Source organism: Macaca thibetana, chromosome 3 (genome assembly GCF_024542745.1).
Source record: "Macaca thibetana thibetana isolate TM-01 chromosome 3, ASM2454274v1, whole genome shotgun sequence".
In the NCBI taxonomy this organism is placed as follows: domain Eukaryota; kingdom Metazoa; phylum Chordata; class Mammalia; order Primates; family Cercopithecidae; genus Macaca; species Macaca thibetana.
In genome coordinates this window covers 174,769,171-174,779,659 of record NC_065580.1, presented here as the reverse complement: position 1 = coordinate 174,779,659, position 10,489 = coordinate 174,769,171, and the positions used below count along the sequence as shown (strand labels likewise).

The window sequence follows — 10,489 nt, the reverse complement described above, 5'->3', positions numbered from 1 at the left end:
ATTACAAACTCTCAGGAATAATCAGTTCCTCATAGAACTAGCTAATCAGTTTTATTGATTATTGAACTGAATTGACCAATTTAAATAGTTGATTTGACTTCACGCAAAGTATATCTTTGAAGAACAATAATAAATCCCAGGTTTAATGGGAGAGGTGTCAAACTATATTAGGGTCAGATTTGGAAACTTACATATACACAGAGGTATACATACACATGATTTTCAAATTGACATTTTTGCCTTCTCTTATGATTAATTTTTCAATATTAATACTTTAAAAATGCATATTTAATGTAAGACTTTTACTTTTTGCTTGCCTACAGGGTTGTTTTATAAAAATAACTGGCTGAATGAAAAACCTTATGTCTGAGACCATTGATGTGGGCAATGGATAAGAAGACCTTGAGAACTTAGTGACAGGTAGTAAGTCTGACTTGGCAAAGAAAAATAAAATGTAAGAACTTCTGAAAACATAAAATGCTTTATTAAATATTGTTGACTAAAGAAAAACAATAGACTTTTAAAGAATTAAAGTTGATTTTATTCAGAAGTCTTACTGAGAACTATAGACTGAGGCCTGCAGCCTGGAACTGTTACCGGAAAGGGGTCTCAATTCACACCCCAAGAGAGGGTTTGTGGATGTTACAAAAGGAAGAATTCAAGGTGAATCCATAGAGTAAAGTGACAGCTAGTTTATTAAGAAAGTAGAGGAACAAAATAATGGCTACTCCATAGACAGAGCAGCCCCGAGAGCTGCTGGTTGCCCGTTTTTATGGTTATTTCTTGATTATATGCGAAACAAGGAGTGGATTATTCATGCCTTCTTTTTTTCAGACTGTATAGCGTAAATTCCTGATGTTGCCATGGCATTTGTAAACTGTCATGGCACTTGTGGGAGTGTAATAGTGAGGGCCACCAGAGGGCACTCTCATTGCCATCTTGGTTTTGGTGGGTTTAGGCCAGCTTCTTTACTGCAACCTGTTGTATTAGCAGGATCTTTATGACCTGTATCTTGTGTGCACCTCCTATCTTATTCTGTGACTTAGAATGCCTTAATCATTTGCAGCTCAGTAGGTCTCAGTCTCATTTTACCCAGCCCCTATTCAAGATGGAGTTGCTTTGGTTCAACCGCCTCTGACAGAACCAGCCCATTAGAGAGGTTCTTTTGAACTGCTCCTAGGCTGTAGGCCTCAAGAATAATTCTCAGGATGACTTCCAGATAAAACTAGCTTTCTTTCTTTCTTTGTTTTGTTTTGTTTTTGTGGGCCACATTTTATTTGTTCTTTTTAACCAAACAGGATAACCAAAGATACAGACTATTCAATACAATGAAATAGACAAAACCAATTATAAGAGACTGTGATACCACTTGCTACATTTAACCTTATTTTATTCATGCTTGCCTTGGGATGGGGAATAGACCATTCAGTAAAAACATACAGTAAAATCAAAATGTCTTATCATGTACAACTTTTAAACTACAATAATGATGTACCTTAATTATTTCCACACACACAAGTTTAACATTAATTTTTTTAATAAACACAAGACTTCTTGGAGTAATTTACAATAAAGTAATTCCTAATTTTTCTTTACAGATAAATCAAGCACTTACACAATACAAATTCCTATGTACAGTGATAATTTACTTAAAATAAACACTTAAGTAAATTAAATACACAGACATGCTTAAGATACGCTGACATTATATATTCAGTTAGGTAGGAAACAAACCGTAGTGTCAAATGGAATAAGTGTATTTGCAAATATATTTTAAAAACTAAGTTACTTTTTTTAACTTAAATACAGAAAATATACTGATTTGCTAAAAGAAATGTGATATATTAACACTTCACTATAAAGAATGCATATCGGAACATTGATAAACAGCAAATGAGTCTTATTAAGAATAGTTTACTACAGTAAATGTTGGCTAAATAAATGTGCATATTGTGAAGCACTGTGAGTGGTATATGTTTTGCCACATACTTTTATTATCTTGAGCTAGATAACACATGTGTACCCAATTTGGCAGTCATTTTCCATTGCTACTAGTGTCATATGTTTTAAGAAATGTGTACAGTGTGAAAAACTTAAAAATATTCATGAATAAAAAATGTTTTAGAAAAAAATAGATATTTTCAAGCAATTATGTAGAGTCTCACTGTGTACATTTCTTTTTTTTTCTTTTTTTTTTTTTTTGAGACGGAGTCTCGCTCTGTCGCCCAGGCTGGAGTGCAGTGGCCGGATCTCAGCTCACTGCAAGCTCCGCCTCCCGGGTTCCCGCCATTCTCCTGCCTCAGCCTCCCGAGTAGCTGGGACTACAGGCGCCCGCCACCTCGCCCAGCTAGTTTTTTGTATTTTTTAGTAGAGACGGGGTTTCACTGTGTTAGCTAGGATGGTCTCGATCTCCTGACCTAGTGATCCGCCCATCTCGGCCTCCCAAAGTGCTGGATTACAGGCTTGAGCCACCGCGCCCAGCTCACTGTGTAAATTTCAAGGCAAGAGTTGTTTCCTGTAAAACAGATCATTGTTCTATGAGAGGATGTTTTTTACTTGTCTTAGTGCATTTCTTTTGCCTCCTCCAGTGTTGCATTATTTTGCTCTATTCTTTAATTTTGTGTGCAAATGACATGCCAGTTAAAATGAAAACTATCTCATATGCAGAAAAAAAAACGTCTGGATTGTAAAAACCAAGAGCTAATTCTTACTAAATTACACCATCTGATTCAAGTAAAAAATGACCTAAACACTAGTGATAAAATAAAGACAAAACACATTTCATGAAGAAAGCAAGATAAATGTCTGCTGAGTATTTTAGTTCACATGTTTTAAAATGCTGCTGCAGGTTTTGTGAGGAATTTGAGGGGAAGATTCCATAGCAAAAGGTGGTAATGTGGCCTGTATTGACTTAAGTGGTGACCCAACTGGGCTGCGAAACTGCAGGATGCCCATAGGCTCGAGGTGCTTGTTAAAGAAGAATTCCACACTGTTGTTCAGAAATCCTTCATGTCTCTCTCCCCAAGCTTCCCATCCTCTACCAGTTCGGTTTCTAGTATTTCAGCATCTTCTTTCCTGTTAAATAACTTGTCTAAGTAACTAGTGTAAATGTTTTCCTTCTCCACTCATTCACACTTCCTTACCTCACAACAAAACTAATTTGTGATAAAATAGTTCTCCCCACCACCCACAAACTGGCTGTCCCAAGAAGATTGGTACAAGACTTCTAATGGAGCCAAATTTGCCGTTCCTTTTTTCTGTTTTTCTTGGCTTACTGTCTTTCATATCAAACTTTTCATTTCTAGTTGGGACTCTGACCTATTCCAGTTATTTAATTTCTCAACAACATCAGTAGGCTCGTGTGGTGAACTAAGTTGAGTAGTTTCTACAATAAAGGAATCAAAATCAAACCCCTGATTTTTTTTCCCTTCGTTTTTCAACCAGTTGCTGAGAGGCTTCCTCAAGCGCTATCTGGGCTTTAACCAATCCATTCCTTTCACATTTTCACTTCCTTTCTTATCAGATTTTTCTCTGCTTTATTATTTCCAACTGGAAATATCTATAATAATTCTGGGTTCATAGTAATGGTTAACTATACTCTCTCTCCAAACTAAGTTATGTAAATATGATGATGACCTGGCTTTGTAGTTACAAATATGGCTACACTTCAAATGCCTATTTGTTGTCATGATGATCTGGATGCTGCCAAAAAGGCTTAGTACAGCAATTGGACCCTCCAGATACTTTATACTTTTCCCAATGTCCATCCAAATATTTTTGGAGATCAACTTGGACTTCATCAGTGACATCAGACAGAGTTCCTGGGTCAAGCAGAATTTCATCAATATCAAATTTGTTATGCATAGACCAATCATGCACTGAAAACTAACAATCATACCTTTTCCACTTATAAATGTGACTGTGAGTTTCATCCATAAGCAAAATATCATAAACTTCATCATCAATATGAAAAAGATGACTTGAAATTGGCTCATCCATTGGAAAATAATATACGTTCATGTAACGATGGGACAGCACTTCTTCTGCTGTTAACCCATCTGTGGGGATAAACATCAAAATTTATTCCAGGAAACCCAGTGCTTCTCAACTAATTCCCTGAAGCAACTGAGTTAGAGGTTTTTGTGGTTCAGTCATTTCATTTATAATGTGAACTGGAATTACACTGAGAAGCTCCTGACAATCTTCCTCATGTATAACAGGACTGGATTCTAAAATCAGCTGCACCTGTTTGAGTTCAGGTGCACCTGCAAAAAGGGTTTACCAGTCAGTATTTCAGCAAGGATGTGGCCTGCAGTCCACATGTCAATGGCTTTACTATAACTACTAGGAGAATGTAAAATATGTGGAGATCTGTACCATTTACCTACCAGTCCTTCAGAAAGATGATCATTATGGGAATAATGAGGAGCCATGATCTCTGCAAGACCAAAGTCCCCTATCTTCAGCATCATGTCTTCAGTGTTAATGAAAAGATTAGTTGGTTTGAGATATCTGAGCAATACATTTGCAGAGTGAATATACTTAAGCCACCTTAGCAGCTGATACATGAAAAGTCTGGCATGCTCTTCCAGTAAAGTGTCCTGCTCCAGCATATTCGCCAAGTCTGTCTCCATGTAATTCTGAAAAACGTAAATACTGTTAAGTTTGGTAAGAGAGTTCACATTGTTTGTTAATTGGCTTCCACTGGTACTAGGAATTTCAAACACTTTCACAATGTTATGATGTCAAATCTTCTAATAATTTTGATTTCATGTACAGCATTTTTGACAGTCTGGGGATCAGTAAGGACAATTTTCTTGATGGATTCTTTTATCGCAGTCATTGTCTACAGCAGAAAAAAAAACAAGCTATTGCCTCCACAATCCAAAGGTTTTAAGTTCATATATCCAGAGCCCAGATCAAAACCATGAATGTTCATGAGACTTTCAACTTTCTCTGCCAGTTTGAAACCCTTACTATCGAGTTTTCCTTTTGAATTGTTGAACTTTTGTAAACAAGGAAGAAAACTGACATCAAAAGGAAAGATCTTTTAAACAGGGAGAAGAAAAATAATTATGCTTCCACAGCAAGATGGTTTCTTGATGTTCATTGCATTTTACAAACAGGCTTGTTCAGTTCCCCTCAGATATAAAGCTCAAAAAGCTCTACTCATATTGAGAATTTAAGAGATTGCAGTACTCATAGTTCAAGAAAGGGAGAGCAACTCTGCAGACGTTTAAAGAAAACACTCAAGAAGCTCCAATGGAATGAAATTATATACTATGCACCCAGATTTACTGTGATAAATGATTTAACATTTAACAAAAATATGAATAAATATGCACACAACACAACAGGCTTCTATGAACATTCCCCTCACAGTGCAGACACATTCAATGTTGGACTGGCCCTGAGCAGTATTGTTCTAAGGTGCTGGCAAGCACTATTTCCATTTTGCTTCTTTTCTTCCTTTGTTGCTATATATTTCATCAGAAAGCCCTGGCGACTGTTGGTTAACAGATGTCTTTTGTTAGTGATCAGGTGGCTCCGGCTCACCACAATCACAACCAAAGCTACTGTCCATCTTACTCTGATCCAACAGGACTTCCGCTCATCAAGAGAGTGTGGGCCCATGGACAGCCCCCAGTATGGGCTCACGTCTCCAGCTGTACTGGCAGCAGCAGCTGCTTTGCCACAGTTGCTGCCATGTCAAACTCTATTTCTCTAAAAGCTTGACTTTTTCTTCAGTTGACAATATGTATTTGAAAAGAAAGTGAAAGTGAAATATTAAAATACAGTGAGAGATGTAATTCTCAAATGCCTCCCATGAACCAGCAGCATCAGCGTTACCCAGGAACTCAGTAATTTAAATATTTGCACCCCATTCCAGACCTTTGAAACATGAATCTGAAGACAAGGCCCTGAAATGTGCTATAACGAGCCTTTCAAATGATTCCAGTTTGCTTAAAGTTTTGAAAATCAGTGACACATGGAGTAAAACGGAGATGTTTATGAATAGGACTCATGTAACTTAGCAAATTTTGTAGGTTAGAAGGCTCTTTGTTGTTTATCCAGTTGTTTCATTGTTTGTTTTAATTAATTAATTTATTTTTTGAGACAGTCTTGCTCTGTTGCCCAGGCTGTAGTGCAGTAGCATGATCTTGGCTCACTGCAACCTCCACCTCCTGGGTTCAAGCTATTCTCCTGCCTCAGCCTCCCGAGTAGCTAGGAGTTCAGGCATGTGCCACTAGGCCTGGGTAATTTCTGTATTTTTGGTAGAGACCAGGTTTCATCATTTTGGCCAGGCTGGTCTTGAACTCTTGATCTCAATTGATCCTCCCCCATCAGTCTTCCAAAGTGTTGGGATTACAGGCGTGAGCCACTGCGACCAGCCCACATCATGCTTAAAATGTATGATACCAATAGCACAAACTATGGATGGGAGAAAATGAAAATGCAATGTTTTCAGGTCCTTATTCTGAAATTAATGGAGTATAAAATTATCAGAATGTAGATACTGAATAATGATAGAAGTATATTTTAAATTAGCCTGCCACCATGCACTGCTAATTTTTTATTTTTTTAAATTTCAGTAGAGATGGGGTTTCCCCATGTTGGCGAGGCTTGTCTTGAACTCCTGACCTCGGGTGATGCTCCCGCCTCGGCCTCCTAAAGTGCTGAGATTACAGGCATGAGCCACTGTGCCCAGCCTATTTTAATTTAAAGATTATCTTAATATACAGGTCATCAAGGTTTAGAACTACTTGACTTTGCTAAGCAATTCAAAACAAAATGATGCAGAAATTAAAAGGACATTATTCATTTCCTAAAATAGATTAATATGTAAATAAGGTATTTGCTATGAAAACAGAAAACACTCCAGGTATTTAAATTACAATGAAATTTAAGCCAAGAGCAGTGGTGTATGCCTGTAGTCCCAGCTACTCAGGAGGCTGAAGCAAGAGGATTGTTTGAGCTCTGGAACTGGAAACCAGCCTTGGCAAAACAGCAAGACCCTGTATTAAAAAAAAAAAAAAAAATTGTAGGAGGGAGGCCAAGGTGCGAGGATCATTCGAGCCCCAGAGTTTGAGAACAGCCTGGTCAGCATAAAAACATACCAATTCTACAAAAAAAAAAAAAAAAAAAGAAAGAAAAAAAAAGTTCTAATTAACAAATTAGCTGGGTGTGGTGGCATGTACCTATGGGCCCAGCTACTCAGGAGGCTGAGGCAGGAGGATTACTTGAGCCTGAGCCCTGGAGATTGAGGCTGCACTGAGCTGTGACTGCATCACTGCACTCCAGCCTGGTTGACAGAATAATTTAAAAATGGAATATATGCAGGAAACTTGTTTTCTTTAAAAGTATTAGAAAAGGATAAGGAACAGTTATCAGGAGGAATCATGGGAGGAAATCTGGAAGTGTAGAAATCAAGGAAGTTATTTCCAGTGGTCCAGCTGCCTGCATCATTAAGAAGAGCTGTGCTCTAGGGAATTAGCCACTCAAACAGCATTTCTTCAATGTGTTCAAGCACTTGACATATCTGCAGGAGTAGGAAATTAATGATGTCTGCTTTCCTTCCAACTTCCAAACCTTTTATATGCTCCTCTAATTTTAGCATCTATATTGGAATCCTACTGGCAAGGGAGTCTGGGAAATGTAGATCCTAGATGTCCAGTGCTTGACACAGAGCTAGACATTAAAAGGGCAATGGCTGTTTTTATTTTTTGTTTGCTTTATTTTGTTTTGTTTTTTTCTTTTTTTTTTGAGACGGAGTCTCGCTCTGTCGGCCAGGCCGGAGTGCAGTGGCTGGATCTCAGCTCACTGTAAGCTCCGCCTCCCAGGGCAATGGCTGTTTTAATACAAAAAGAAAACATTCCACACAATCAGTCTACCTCTCTGAATGATCAGCTTTGAAACACACCTTTCTATCTACATGAAAGCATAGAAACAATCATAATGAAAAATATGTGTGTGTTCCAAGTATAATTGTGTAAGTGAACAAATGATCATTGTTTTCCTTAAAAGGAAAGACATGAAATCCCATCAACCACTGGAGTCATGTCTGGGTGTTCTAGAGAATGTTCTGGTTTACCATTATACACCTGTTACCCCATACGATCTCATTTCTTTATGATAATCAGAATCAATCACCACATGGTCATAAGGAACCATAAGGACAAAATATCAGCTTCTAGTTCAATCGAACCTTTGTTGTGTTCTCTTTTGGAAGCACTCCTATCTTGCAGACAACAAGACCTCTAAATAAAAAGAGGACAAAGATGGAAAAATAAAAGGTAAGAATAACTGAGAGTGCAATTAGAAGTAGTAGGGAGAGAGTATTCTGTTTACATCTCTTGTTTCTTATATCTATGTTCTGGCTTCAATAAAACTGTTAAAATACCAAGTCTGTGGCATACTCCTCATAGATTGGTAACCTAAATATGTAAGCTCTTATTACCTAGTTGTGACATAGCTTAGATTTTAACATTCTGTCACAACTGTTTCGCTATATATCAAAACCATTAGTTGTGATAGGTGTTGCTCATTGCCTCCTTTTCTACAAAATGATTAACTTGTCAAAAGCAGTATTGTTTGAGGCAGCAGAATAATTAGTAAGATATTCACTCAATCTACATTTGGGCAAAAACGGAAGGAAGGAAGGAAGGTAAATAAATATTAACATTAATTTTATTTTATAACACAAAAAATGATCGTGTTATCTTAGATTTGAAAGTGGTTCAATATTATCAACCTGCCACCATGTAGCCAGTTTGTTCTTTCATGGAGAGGGAGCATACTAGTGGTTCCGCTTTGGATCCTACCCTTGGCAGATCGGGCACTCAGAAATAGTGACAGGTGTCATGATAGGTCATGAATTAATGAACAAGTATGGTATGGCTGAGAACAGAAGCTGACAATCATATACAGAATAGGATAATTGGTTCTCTTGACTATCAAAACCCTCCCCTACAGTGGGTGAACTTTGGTGAGCTTCCAGATAGAACACAAAATATGTTCAAAATATCCATCTTACTATCAACATAAAATCATCACAAGTATTCATGTCAACGATCTATGACCATGCACTAAACTATCTTACTACCTAAAAATCAGTATATATTTTACTTGTGGTCATATTTTATACAAAAAAAAATTGAGCAACAAGCTTCACTTTTGACATACCAAACATTGGGAGGATGTCCCTCCAACTTTTCTATATAACCACATAGGTATGCCATTGTAATGCAGCATCATACCTCTTCAATAGATGCCACAACCTTCTAAAATCTAGGAATAAGATTTTGTTTATTGTATTTTGTTTTTTCCTCAGATACATTTTATGAGAGCTCCATGAGCCCATAAGAGAGGACTAATGGACAAATCCGAATATATCATAAGTAGGTACCCAGAAGTTGAAGTCACTTTCAAGAGTCATAAATGGCCTGAGATTTTAACCAACTTGCAAGCTAACAAATTTGGGTGCCAGAGTCTCATGGATATTAGTGACTAACATCCATTGGTCAGAGATGAAGAGAAGTTCATTACTCATGGAAATAACAGTTGCCAGAGTGTCAACATATTTTACTAATTCCCCAAGCCCAGGACAATGACAAGAGGATTAGACGACACCAACGACCACAGTGAATTCCATTGCAAGAGAGGAACTCAGCTCTGGGAACCCTGACATTTTATAATAGGCCCTAAACATGGCTATCCTTTGCTCTTGAAGAATATGTATTCATTGTATGGAACAATAAACATACGTGTCCTTTGCTGTGGAGAGAGTAATTGAAGTACATGTACATGACAAATAAATTGTATCTGAAATATATATATTTAAAAACCCTTCTAATTCAATAGGAAGTAGACTAACAACTCAAAACATAGGCAAATGTTTTGAACAAACATTTCAGTAAATATACAGAAATGTAATCACATAAAAGCATGCTTATTACTTTTAATAATCAGAAAATTACAAAGTAAATTACAATGAGTTTCTATGTCCGATAGAATATATAATATTTAAAAGACTGAGAGTGCTTATTTTTAACAAGAATATGGAACATATTGTTCTCACACATTGCTAGTGACGTTGTAAAACATGCAATCACTTTGGGAAAACATCTGTGAGTTTCTTATAAAGACAAATATTGTTTTTAACATGCAAATTACCTATTTCATTCTCATGTAGGTATGTTGTATCTTATTTATTGACTTTTCTCTGTTACCAGAATATAAGCACTGTAACAAATATTCAAATTCAAATTCCAACTCATTGGTATCTAATACTGACTGAACAATAGAACTATTTGTATATTTTTTAAAAAATACTTATTTATGCCTCCCTTACACACACACACACACACACACACACACAGAGACAGAGAGAGAGATTGAGAGAAAGAGAGAGAGAGAGAGAAGGACCACAATGCCTAGGCTGCTCTCCAAACAAATGGAATTAGAATCTCTAGAAATGGGTCTGGGTATC

At 37.0% G+C, this 10,489-nt stretch overlaps 1 pseudogene; it reads right to left on the bottom strand.

Annotated features, from left to right (window-relative positions):
* Positions 1-2,817: 2,817 nt before the first annotated feature.
* LOC126950972 (mitogen-activated protein kinase 6-like) lies at positions 2,818-5,708 on the bottom strand (annotated as a pseudogene).
* Between the last annotated feature and the right edge of the window lie 4,781 nt (positions 5,709-10,489).